Consider the following 14,739-nt stretch of genomic DNA (forward strand, 5'->3'; position numbering starts at 1 on the left):
TACTGAGATAATATTCTGGCATATTAACTAATTTAATTCCAATTTACTTGAACATATTCTGTTTTTAATCCATCAGTAACACGCCTAAATATTTAATTTAAAGGAGAACGTGTGCATTTTTTTAATCTGTTTATTCTTAGCTTATTTAACCGACTACTTCTAACGAACATTTTCCTCTCATTATAGCTTAAGGTTACCAATTTTGACTTGTATCATTCATGTATCATTCAAATGTATCATTACATGCATCATTCAAATATCAAACACATCAGTAGTAATTTTGATTAGTATACATCTCGTGTTTTAGCCTCGTTTAGGTTACCAATCGTCTTAAGGTTACCAATTTTGCCGAATAATTGCCTTTCAAACTCAAAGTATTTTCTTCCAATGCGAATCACAGATATTAAAAGCATCGTCATTTGCAATCATTACAGATTAAGAATGATAGCAAAATCCTTCATATTTTTATGCATATTATTCAAATTTAATATGTATCATTCAAATATGATACAAAATCACTAATTTTGTAATTTTGATCTCGAGTCTTAGCCTCGTTTAGGAATCAAAAGGAAAAAGTATCAATTATACATAAATATAACTTACACTGAAAAGAAAAATATAAAAATATATTCCTTTTTTTTCATCAATTACTGTAATTCTTTATTATTTTACGAATTATATAGTACAAACCTCATTATAATATTTAGGGGAGAGTGGAGTCAATTGTAAAAGGGTACGATTGTAACAGAGCAAAAATTTCGAGTGTCGGGTACTAGATTTGGTTCCTAGGTGGCCTCACAAGGTGTATTTAATAAATTTACATGTACACCCCTGCTGGCAACCATTTTTATGCACTTTCGAAAGAGTTTCATCGCAAAAGATATTTTCACGCTACGTAAGTACTTTTTTTGGTATTAGAATATTATATTGTGACAAAGTAATTTTGTTTAAACAAATAAAAATTATTAACCCAATATGTAAGTGGACACCTTAATTAACATTTGAAAAAAAAAAGATTAGGTTTGTTAATTAACTAGCATTGTTTTTAACAAATGAAGCTGAAATGGAGTCTTGGGGACGATTGTAACAATAAGTAAAGGGACGATTGTAACAGCTGAAAATAAATAATCTTATGTTTACAAACCATTACTTAACTCTTTAAGAACCACCAATAGTTTCCTATATCATTTATATTATGTTGCATGCGCATTATTTTATTTGTCACCTTTCACAGCATAAATTAAAATTTTAAACCCCTTAAAGTTAAAAGTTTAAATCTTTAGATCTCTGCTCATTATTATTTTTACTCCTAAAATATCACTACTATTTTGATCAATAAAAAAATATATCACAACTATGATAATATGTATAATTAACTAAGTTTCAGTTGAATTTATGAACTGTTACAATTGACCCCGTAAGTGAGGACAATTGTAACAAGTGCACGACTGTCAAAAATTGTTAATAACTAATATAATAACATTTAAAATAAGGAATTTATTTTTTCCAGTAGAGGATAGTCTACTTTACTCGTCTGTCAATTAATACTAATAATTTATTGGATTTTTTATTAGTTAAAAATAGTTAAGTGAAAAATGTTACAATTAGCCCCACTCTCCCCTACTCTCTTAAAATGAAAGAGTTATTTCCCCTACTCAAAAAAGAATTAAAATTTTTTAACTCAACTTGAGTGAAACACATTCTTATTTGAGCGAAATTCTTGCTTTTCGTTTACTCAAACTTGAGTGGTATTTATTAAGCAATATTTGAGTGCTTTTAGCTCAAACTTGAATGATTTATTTATTATTTGATTGCGTGCGAAATATAAGCTGGAATTTCTATCGTTTTATTTTAAAAAGCAAACGATAATAAATCTAAATAAAATTGTTATGTTCTGTGATCTAAATAGATTATGTCTTCGTTTTTATTTTACGTTTAATTTTATTTTTCTGGAGAATATGTCATTTAATATTTTGAATTAAGAAGAATTAAAACAACTTTTAGTTCACAGCGGTATTTCTGAAGAAGACGCTGTTTTACTTTTTAGTAAGTAGATATACCTTGTTGCTTTTATTTTGAAAATACTTTTATTTTGAATGTGTTATACACACATTCCATTTAAATTAGCTGTTTTTCAGCGTTTTTTTAATAAAATACTATTCATTGTTTGTCAAAAAAATTTATTAAAATTGAAAGTGTTAAATGTGGATGATTATGGAACATTAAAAAAATCTGATTTCATGCTTGAATCCTTGTCAAAGCATGTGGAAATATATTATATCTGATAAGAGTTCCAGAATTTTTTCAGATTTCCTATTAGTTTTAACATTTTATTTTAATATAATAAATTTATATCCATGTTTTAGTTTTTTTTGGTGTATAATTTTGGTACAAAACATTTCTGGATAATTAATTTCATATCATTCTATACTTTTTTTATAAAAGATATTTACGAAATTATTGTTCACACAGACTATAATTGCTGTTATTTAAAATGCTTTCTATTATTAAAGTTGACTGTCTTTAATTTATGAAAGTTCACATTTGCAACATCCATTCATTCAAATCAGAATCTTCAGATGTTCAATGCATTTTATTATAAATATATAATTCGAAGAAAAAGTGGAAAATTTTATATTTAAAAAAATTGAGCAGAATTTTGAATTTTTCTGTTTTTATCCTGTTTTTAGCTTTTATTTAATTGGAATTCAGAATTAATACTATCTTCGTATTTCATGAAGTATTTATCACATTATACAAACTATTTTTCCTTTGTTGCTAGCATAAAAGTTCTTACCACTTTTCTTCAAGTTCAATTTTCGAGGCAAAATTGAAAATGCAGAATTAATATTTAATTAAAAGTACAATGCTAATTAAAGTTTTTGAAAATGCAAATAAATTAGAATTTTACAATAGTTATAGATTAATAGGGAAAAATAGGAGCAGAATTAAAAATAATATTTATTATGGAGATATAGTTTAATTTGAATTTATATACCTATATCACAGCTGAAAATAAAGTGAAGTTTTTCTGCAGAACTGAAGTAACTTCGTAATTTTTCTAGAGTTAACTGCAAGTTTTCAGTAGTGCAATCTTAACTGCAAAAATACTGCAGTTATTTGGCAGCTAATGCGAAGTAATTTCTCAGTAATTTATTTCGAAAAAACCTTTAGCTATTGTCTACAAAATTATTGTAGTTTAAGTGAGGTCACTTTAAAATCATAAATTTAGAAAAAACTGAAACTTTAAATCCGTGGTCATTCTGCAGTAAATTTAAAGAAATTATGCAATCATTGTTTCAGAAGTATACTTTCTGATCAATTTGCAGAAAAACTGCAGTTACTTTGTATTGTTGTAAAATTGAAAGAGTTTGATGTCTTTAATCTTGCTTTCCTGGCTGGTATATTAAATTTTTATCATGTTTTTTCTTCTTTTTCTTTTTGATTATATATTAATTTCTTACAATTAGGTAAAAATTCAAAACATATATATTGATAACGCAAACAACATTTGCTATCTATATTCATAATAGTTAAAATTCATAAAATACATACTTGATTTAATTGTAATTATTTATAATTCAGAAGCGATACAATTTAATTAGTTTAAAATATGCCTAAAATTAGGTATTTAAACAATTTTGTATTTTAGTAATTTTATTAAAAATGTCATTTTTATTAATTTTTTTCTTTCTTTCTTTTTGACTTAAGAAAACTATGTTTGAGCAAAGTTTATGGTAAAAACAATATTAAAGTAAAGTCAAGTAGTTAATGTTAATTAGTTAATTTTTTTATTCGAATTCATACTAAGCTAGGATTATTGCAGAACAAAAATTATACTTATTTTTTTCTAATCAAAACAAATATATAGTTTGGATTTTAAACAAATTTATGCCAAAAGAGTTTGCAAAATTGAGTTTGAAAAAGGGTATTTAATCCAGATTTTTTAGCTTCAAACGTCTTTTTCAAAAATTTATTAATTTCACTTAGTTTCAGAAATTTGTCTTAAAAAAATTTAGGCAATTTAAAACAATATACATTTTTTATTGCTTGAAAATAAAGCTTTATAAATTAAACGAATAAATTTGTTCGAAAAAAAAATAACTCATACTATTTTCAATTGAACCTAAATGAGCATAATATTTATAAAATTCCTTACTTTAAAAATTCATTTAGAGCTCCTTATTTTTAGAAATTAAACTTAAAAGAAAAATGACAAAACATAGGAGAAAGAAAAAAAAACTCAAATCTACAGTGGTTAGGTATTTCTCATAAAAATAACCTCTTAAGTAACAATTCATTTAATTGTTGTTTTACCGTATACAATCAAAGCAATTGGATAACCTTAAAATACTGCTATTCAAACTGTTAACTCTGAAAATTTTTTTTAACTGTGTTTTCCCCTTATTTGATTTAACAAATAAAAACTTTATCCTCGCCAACAAGACCCAGCTCATGAAATTAATTAGTTCTTTGTAGCCGTCTTGACACAGGACTGTATCCGAGAGGGTTAATCGGTCAATCTCACGACAGACGGGAAGCGAGTTCAAATCTCAGGATACACAGTTTCGATATGCTCACAGCGAAAACTTTCACAAGTACTATACTATCTAATTCGATATTTAAATTCCACAAAAGTTATGATAAAAAAAATTCCTGTCTAAGGCTTTCCTCTCAAAAGGAATTTTTTTTAACAATAACTATAGTATTTTCTATCGTTTACGATAGATGGCACCACTAAATACAAACATTTTGTATATCAATAGTAAAAATTTTGACTTCAATTTACAAACTGAAATACTGAAAATCGCTCAAACACGAGTTAAAATCACTCAAGTTTGAGTGAAAACGATCCTCTCAGGTAATACTGAAAATCACTCAAGCTCGAGTGAAAATAACTCAAGTTTGAGTGAAATTTTTTTCACTCAAACTGAGCTATTTCCATATAACTCTTTCACTTGAGTGGTATTAACTCAAGATGAGAAGGCCGGTTTTATCTAGATGAAAGTGTTAAATAGCACTCAAGTTGAGTTATTTTCACTCGTTCATTTTAAGAGAGCACGTAAGTAATTCTTACAGTAATAATTAATGTGTACTAAAAATTGGTTTCACGGATGATTCACCTAAAGTGTCGATATTTTTTACCGTAATTTGATCCGAAGATTTTTACTGTGTACCTATTATTATCCAGTAAAAATATAAAATAAACTGTCTCTCGTTATTGAAGTACACAATCAAGAAAAATTTAACAAAAGCTGTATTAATTTACGTTCACGAGAGCATCTTATTTTTTTCGTTTTACCATTCACTTTTCTTTCAATAATTTTTTAAAATTTTTTACTTGCCCTTTTTATAAGTTATGATCACAACTTGTCATTTTTCAACTGTTTCGTATTCCATGAAAAATAAATACTATATTATGTATGACTTTCAAGCGATTTTAAAAATATATTCAAATTGGAAGATCCAAAGCATTTACAGGATGAAAATATTTTACCAGATCTCAGCGACTATAGAATGCAAATTTTCTCAGTAAATCTCAGATAAAAGGTTTCCTTGTTGAAAAAGGAGATTTTTGACTGGCCATTCTTTAAAATGATGAATCGCTTTTTGCTATCTAAACTTTTCAATCTCAAACTTATTTTGGCTAATACATGCTCTCTGCCAGGGTGGTGAAGCATATGGAAGTTTCAAACAAATTCGACTTTTTTTTTAAAATTGAGTAAGAAATGACTTGCAAAACTTTGAGCACTTTTCGTTATGGAATATATTTTTTTTATACTTTGATTTCTTTAAGAATGAACTTAATAAAATATGTAATTGCAAAACATTTATTTTTGTTGACTTTTTAATGATTTATATATCATTTTACAGCTGATCTAACAACAAATTAATTTTTAAAGTAACACATGTTATTTCTAATCCAGAATTTTGTTTGATATTTGGTTTTCAAAATTTATTTATGCATAATACCGGCAATAAGGGAGGCGGTACTTATCACCATAATTCTATTTTTACCTGAACATGCTACCGAACAAAGCAAAAATCTGATATACAGTACTTTTTATAGTAATAATTAAAGTAAAATCACCGAGTCACTGGAATTAAATAAATTTTGCTGCATAATATTTTACACTAAAAATGGATTGTACGGATGATGCACACAGAGTGCAGGCACATAATACTGTAATTTAAACTGGAATTTCTTACAATGTTACAAGGCTATAGAGAATATTACATTATCTCTCCATATTTCCTTATGATAATGTTTTTCAAGAAATTCAGATTATAATTTTCTAATCACTGTTTTGTCTTTGTAAAATTTTGTCAGCATATCATAGTTCATTCATATATTAATCAAATCAGTATCATATATATATTATTTTATCTAGGCAGAAAATTCCATTGTATATCTTTAAATAATAATTTCTACTCATACGAATAATTTTAATTCTAGAATCATTTGTTCTGTAACTGGAGCGGATGAAAGTGAATTGTATTTACATTTGAATTCAATACTTTGATTAAATTCTCTAATTTAAAAAGTCTTAGCTATACATTATACGAAACCTATGCAATCTTTGTTTTTCAAGTTGTTTAACATTTTGTTCGATAAGCAAAATAGAATTAATGAGGAGTGGACCAAACTGTAGGAAAATAATAACTAAAACTCATTTACGAATAAACATTATTCTGCAATATTATTCGGTATTCATTTATTGAAAATCTTATTACGGCACAATAATATGTAAATTCAAGTAGATACGGAATTTATATTAGAATATTCTCCTTTTATCTGCTGAAAAGATATTACTGGATTTCAGGAATGAATTATTCTAAATCAGAATTGCATTAGGCTTTTCATATAATATAATATACTTTTTAAATTGTTTAAGTTTAAAGCTACACGCTAACATTATTACAATTTCTAGATTTTTCTCATCATATTAAATCTAAAACTTCAAATTGAAAGCTTTTGATAAACATGTTGATGCAAAATTACATAATACAATTTTATTTTTTTTCTTTACGTTTTTTTATTTTTTTTTATTCATGAATTTATTTTATACTTATGTATATTATGTATATAGTTATATTTATTTCTATATCTTGTCTTAATAAGGTTTTCGTATGCAAATATAATCTGTAGGTATTGTGTTTTGGTAATGCATTTTTTGTAAGGGATATCAATTTACCAAGTTTCTTTATTGCTCTGAGATATTTTATTACTTTTGGAAATAGTTAGTGAAAACAAACAGAAAATTAAACATATATCCAGTTAAGACGAAAATAATGACTTTTCAAATTACAATTTTCAATTATATAATGTAGAAGAAACAATTGAATAAATTAAATACGCAATTACGTAACATTTAAGAAAAAGTTACGCATTTTCATGCTACAATCAATTAATATTTAATAAACAATGATTGGAAATACTGCAACCAATTTATTTATATTGTTTACTGCATTATTAATTTCACCATTAATTGTTTATTTTATTTTTTAAATAACAATTTATTTATTTGTTCTTTTAAAATATTCGAACAAAGTAATCAAATAACCATAAATAAGATGATATTCAAACTCTTAACTGCGAGAAAACCCGTTTATTAACTGCCTTCACCAAAAACGGTTAAACAACCTGAATTGAATCGAATCAATTAGGTCAACATAATGAAGCCACTTAGCTCCTTGCAGCAGGGTACACATTAAAACTGAGAGGAGTAATCTCTCAATCTCATGATCGAGAGAACGGAGGTTCGACTTCCATCATTGACATCACAATATTTCCTCCCTTCATTCAGCACGTTATGAGTTTTCAGTGTCTAGCCATCTTCAATTGGTGACCTTGGACCAATGAAAAGCGAAACTATCATTCACTCATAGATTTCAGCACTGCAGAGCAAAAATTTAGCCTTTCTCATCCCCGATGAAATTATTACGATCGAGGAAATCACGATCGAGGAAATCGTCAGATAAAATAATTAAGCCATATTTCATAGTTCACTTGACAAAACAATACTCAACTACAAATATATCTAATGTTCATTACCTAACGAAACGCCAATGTCCAGTTAAAACATTTTATGGTTTTGAAGCCATGCTAATTGGAAATGTTTATAAAAACCAGTATAGTTTTGTATGCATGGTGTTTTTTTTTATCATACTAGTTTCAAACGGTTTTAAAACCGTAAAAATAAAAGATATTCATAACCGTAAACTTTATGGTTAACTGGGTGGACAGACTGATGCCGGTTATTTTTCAGTAATTTAGAAATAAAAATCCCAACAAAGTATGATAAAAATAAACTTAAAAATTTTGTCTAGCAGTAATTTATGCTTATAAATATTATATTTTAAATATTAAACATTGTTTTAAATATTATATTTATAACTCGGATAACTGAAACCAGTAACAAATTTGGAGGTAAATTAGATATACTCACAATTTTAAATTTCTTAACGCTATTTAAAAAGAAAATGAAATTAATATTTTTTTGAATATTTATGAAAAAGATGATTTGAATAGATAATAATCGAAAACAATTGCATTTCATTACAAACATCATGCTTTTTGGTAAAATACTTATATGATATCAAGTTTTATTATTCTGCTTTGGGTACAATAAAGATATTTTTAATTCGTCATTATTTCTTAATAAGAAAAAGCTTTAATTTAATTCAAATTATCTTCGAATTGTTTTCATATTGTCGTATGCTATATTTTTAAATATAAAAAATAAGTTTTTTTCTTTCTTTTTGGTGAAATGAATTTTATTTTGATTAATTCTACAAAAGTATCTATCCATGAATCTTCTTGTCTCCGTCCCTCTCCCTGTCACACTCTCTCTCTACCAATATCGTTGCAAGAATTCTTATTTAGGTTCGCTAACCTCTCACCAACACCAGCAAACGTAATCGGGAGTCATTTATTCGGAAGCCTATTCAACGTCCGCTTTTCTCCTTGCGTTTCGTGAAACATGGCTTCATCACAATGCCTCTCATCACCATGATCTACGCTTATGGCTCCGAGGAAGGATGACTGCTTTACGATTTGAAAGTCCTATGACATTGAGGGAGCCCAAAATGCACTTTGATGATTGTTATTTTTCTTCGTGCCATGTTTGTGGGTATAACCGAAACAATCAAAGGCTGATATCTTATCCTGATAACATTCCATCGGCCATACGCTCCGTTCCTCGTAAACCTGATGTGCCTTTGCCTCCAACTGAATTGCCAGTCATCCCCTCAGACTTGGAACATCCAGAAGTTCAAGGCTTCGAATGTAAACCATCTGCAGCCGGTCCACCTCAGCCCTTCTCTCAGGTTGAACTTAATGATCTGACTAGATAACTGGGACTTTCGAAAGAGGCAGCTTCAAGCTCCAGACTGAAAGAAAACTTATTGGCCGAAGAAACATCATTTTGTTGGTACAGGAATCGAGGAAAAGAATTACGCTAACGAACGTTAAACGAACCAAAAACGTTATTCGAAACATCATGGTAGATCCAAAAAAAGTATTGTTACAATCTCTCTATATAAAAATAAAGTGTAATGAGGCAGTTTATTAAGGCTGTTTCAAAAGTTGGCGATTGTTTCAAATACCTGTGCAAAAAGTTTCCAGGTTTATCCCAAGTCAAGGAAAAAGAGGGAATCTTTCTTTGTCTAGAGATATGCAAACTCACGAAGGATAAAGATTTCGAGACTAGCATGACAACAACTTAAAGAGAAGCTTGGATTACCTTCAAAGATGTCGTCATGTCGAATGATAGACAAATTTAAAACTTTGGGTTGCTCCATGAGTGTCAAAATGCATTTACTTCACTCCCATGTTGACTCTTTTCGGCGAAAATTTAGGAACAGTCAGAGAAAAACGAGGTGAAAGGTTCCATCAAGATATCAAAGATAAGATATGGATCATAAATATCAAGGAAGGTGGAACATGATCACCGGTTTCTGTTGGATGTTAATTCGAGATAGGCCTGAGATTAAGCAGAAAAGAGCGTTGAAAATAAGTTTCTGGGGAAAACGAGTATATATTTAAATAGAAACCTTTTTTGTTTTGTTTTTTGTTTCAAACTTATGTACATATACATAATATTTGTTAACAAAATTCGCTAACATATACATAATATTTTATATTCTTTGTCAAAATTCAATTTTACGTAAGTTACCTTAATAAAAATTAACTAAATTGGTTCTAAGGTGATTTTCTTCCAGACACTGCACCTTAATTTGATGTAAAAAGTATAAACTCAAGAAACTTATTATTTCTCTCTCGACCAGAAATGATTCGTGTGATCTAGCAAAAGTATTTTTTTATTCATTTTAAAACATAAAAAAAAATAGTCAATCACTTAAAAATCAATTTACCTTCACAAGATTCAATTTTGCATAGATCAAAATGAATAAAGACGGCAGCTACTCAAACAACTTTGCTGCAGTACATGCAAAATTGTTTGAGAGAATTCCCTTCCTTTCCCAAATAGCATTTTAGTAAAACCATCGATATCGGTGTTACAAAAATTCCTGACGTAATGGGGGAAATGAAGGTCATTATCGAAATCAGCACATCAAATAACATATAAATCAACAAAAACTTCTTTTGTATTTTTCAAAAATTTCTATTTCGCTGGCTTGTGTTATTTTTGTCAAATCATTTACATATCGAGGAGAATAAAAGTTACCAAATCCAAATGATTTATCATTTCGCGAGTTTGAATACAGCTTCTTCGATAAACTTTTCAATAAATAAATAATAATTCTCTAATGGCATTAAAATCGCAGTGTCATACTAGATGTTTCACTCTATTTTCAGTTACAAACATTTCTGGTTTACGAAATAATAATTAATTATCACTAATTCTGAAAACGACTTAACCGATCAATGTGTGCTCAGTAAAATTGTGTTTGGAAAGGATTCAAAATGAGTTTTGATACGTCTGCTTTAAGTAATTAGAGGAAATTACTTGTCTTCAATTGTGAATTAAGAGTGTTGAACGACACTACATCGAATAAGTTTTACCAAGTCTTCTATAGTAATTTAATGATTACTAATATGTGTTTTGTTTAATAACTTTAGTATTCAATATTATTCTAAAATTTAATTTTAATTCTCCTAAGAAGGACATTTGTTTTCCCAGAAAATGCTTGATATAATATTAAAAATATTTAAACAGTGTTATTCATTTTAAAATTGTATATATAGTTTTTCTCCTAATTCTAACCAAATTTGATGAATATTAGAAATTAAAGATAAAAAAGTCTATTTAAAGTTCGAAATCTTTGTTTTTCGGGCAAATCGGATAATTCAATTTATTATATTATAATATTATATTCAATTATTATTTATTAAGTTCATTTTATTATATTTATATAAAAAGATTTCAGATTTAACTCATTTTTAATTATTTTCTATATTAATCTATTTTAAATCGCGTTATAGTTTATAAGAAATGATGAGAAAAATTACTATGTTTAAAGCGTGAATTTAAACTCTTAAGAAACTCTGGATTGAATAAGTTTCATCAAGTTTTTTTTTATCGTCATTTAATTATCTCTAATGCGTGTTTTTTGTTTAATAACATTGATATTCAATATTAATCTAAAGTTTACTTTAAATTCGGTTACTTATAGAGGTTAGTGGTTTAAAACATGCAGTCAGCTTCTAAAGTAAAATTGAATGAAAATTTGTTTTTCACAGAGAAAATTTACATGACTTTAATATCGTATGTAAAAAAACATTTCAACAGATATTTATCTTTTAAGCAAAATATAGTTTTTTTTTTCAAATTACAACCAAATTTTTGACAGTCATAATTTAAATAAAATGGAAAAAATGAAAGTAAAATTGCCTATTTAAAGATCAAAATGCTTATTTTTCGGGCAATATATGATATAATTAAATTTAATATATTAAAATATTCAATTATTATTCACTTTATTATATTATTTATATAATAAGATTTCAGATTTAGCACATTTTTAATTATTTTATGTCTGTTTTATTATTTAATTTTATTCTTATTTACTTTTTTCTCATACTTTTATTTCAGTTATTAAAGAAGCTAGTGACTTTCACTTTCACTTAACACACTTCACTTTCACCTAATACATTTTCACTTTCTAGTAAATTTTAATTCTTAATTCTATAAGTTTTTTAAGTTAAGTATTTTTTAAGTAATAAATTAAGTATTAAGTAATATATTTAAGTAATAATACAATTTATTGCATAAATACCATATATTAAAATATTATTTATTATATTCATTTTATTATATTATTTATACAATAAGATTTCAGATTTAATGCATTTTTAATTATTTTCTGTCTTAAGCTATTTCAAACAATGAACATGAACAATACATTTATCAAATACAATTTATTGCTTTTTTTGTAATCTTTTTATGAGATAAGAAAGTATAGAAAACTACAATGTATTAAATATTACTGAATAAGGAAATTCTTGAAGAAAAGTGAGTGAAGAAAAGACAGTAAAAAATAATACATAAAATGAAAAGGTAAAGGACATTAATGTTGACTTTTGTAAGAAAAAGTTATCCTAAAGCTGAGCAAACACTAGTGAATAATTTATCATCACCGCTTCAAGCCTCGAGGGGAATCAGCTATATAGCCTTCCTAATTAGCTTATTGTTAAAGAGCTTTCAGCGTCGATATGGATAAAAATTAAATACTTAGATGTCATATGTGATTAAAATTTCAATGAATTTTTAAATATGGTCTATAAATTTATTTAATTTTATCAGCAAATATTTTCTTCTGTTTGCTCATAAAATTTAAAATTTTAGATTTTTTTTACTGGAATAGTTTATTAATGGGTAAAATTACTTTTTTAAAATCATTTTTGTGTTTATTTTTTATTTTTTAATAGCTGCTTTAAATGACGGTATGAAGGAAATTAAGTGTTTTTTCACAAATTGTGCTGAAATATTTTCTTCGGCTTTGACTCGTAAATTTTACTTATAATATACTTAAGACGCGAGTTACACTTAAGAAAATAAACGTAATATACTGGTCTATATTGAATCACAAAATTTTATTCAAATAGTTCAACAAAATGTAAGAAAAAATATTTTGTGTTGTAATTTCTTCTTGCTACAGTCATCAAGTCAAAAGGATGTGCAACGAAGTATTAAAAAATTCATCTCAATACTGTTCACTTTAATTTTTCCAATTCTAGTTTAGTTTTTGTCAAAATGAAATGCTTCAACTATATTATTAGTTGCTCGTTATGTAAGATAACTATAGGCTACAAATTACTAATTTTCATCCTTATGAAATTATGTTTTCAGAAGATGCTAGAACAGAAAAATATATAGCCTCAGAGCTTTCGCTCTTAACCAGAATTGCTGACTTATCATAATGGTGCCGCTTATTTAGGTCGCTAAATTTTGATAAATATGTTTTTAATTAAAATGACGAATTTATCATAACCATATACTGTTAATCACATAATATATTGAATCATAAATGTTAAATTATGAATAATTTTGTTAATCACAATCAGCTACTTCACGAGATTCATGTAGTTAATGCCAATTTCTTATTTATCATATGATAAATGCTTTCTAACAAATTGAACAATGTAATTAATAACCTAAGCATCATGACTTCACAATAATAATATATATTATTATTGTGAAGTCATAATGCTTAGGTTATTAATTATATTGCTCAATTTGTTAGAAAGCATTTATTCATTAATCCATTGCCATAAATGAATTTTTCCTAGAATCTTGAATAACAAAAATAAGTTATTATTTAAGAGAATAAAGTGATCAACATAAATAAATAATTCAAGAGCAATAAACATATTATTCTTGTTAATTTATTACCATGGGCAATACTAAAGGAAGTTTTGTTTCCTTGAGAAAGAAGCTGGTGTACTCAGTATCAGTCTCGCCACTTTGAGTAATTGGAAAAGAGGGAAAGTACTTCAAGTTGTAAGTATGCGGAGCGTGTAGGAGAAAGAATTCGTAATATATGACTTGGTTAGTGGATTTCCACTGCAGAAACGGCCGCCTCATTTCTTTTCGCTTCATCGTTTGTTCCTCGGACGTCAACAGCTTTAAAGTTAGTTTTGATCTTAGGAATGCAAGTTACTAGATTCTTTCAGCAAGAGAATTTATAATGAGTGTCATATGTAGTGAAACTTTGCAACTACTTTTTTTAATATCAGAAATGTTTGGATATGCTTCACTTTGAGTTTAGAAACAAATAAAATCTAGACATTTTGACAAGATGTGTGTATTTCTTCCTTATGAAAAATTAGCATCTTGTTTTCTTATTTATTATTTCATTTCTCAATATTGCGAGAGTTACTTGATGCTAGTTACTTGATTTTTTTAAGAAAGAGAATAATACTTAATAATAATGTAATAAAAGTTTATAAATATTTTTTTAAATATCAGAATTGTTTCGATAAGTTTGGCTATGCTACTCTTAGAGTTTAGCAACAAATAAAACCTAGACATTTTGACAAGATGTGTGTATTTCTTCCTTATGAAAAATTAGCATCTTGTTTTCTTATTTATTATTTCATTTCTCAATATTGCGAGAGTTACTTGATGCTAGTTACTTGATTTTTTAAGAAAGAGAATAATACTTAATAAAGATCATGTAATAAAAGTTTATAAATATTTTTTTAAATATCAGAATTGTTTCGATAAGTTTGGCTATGCTACTCTTAGAGTTCAGCAACAAATAAAATCTAGA

The sequence above is a fragment of the Parasteatoda tepidariorum genome, chromosome 2, assembly GCF_982258835.1.
Source record: "Parasteatoda tepidariorum strain Cologne lab strain chromosome 2, Ptep-v5.0, whole genome shotgun sequence".
NCBI classification, from domain to species: domain Eukaryota; kingdom Metazoa; phylum Arthropoda; class Arachnida; order Araneae; family Theridiidae; genus Parasteatoda; species Parasteatoda tepidariorum.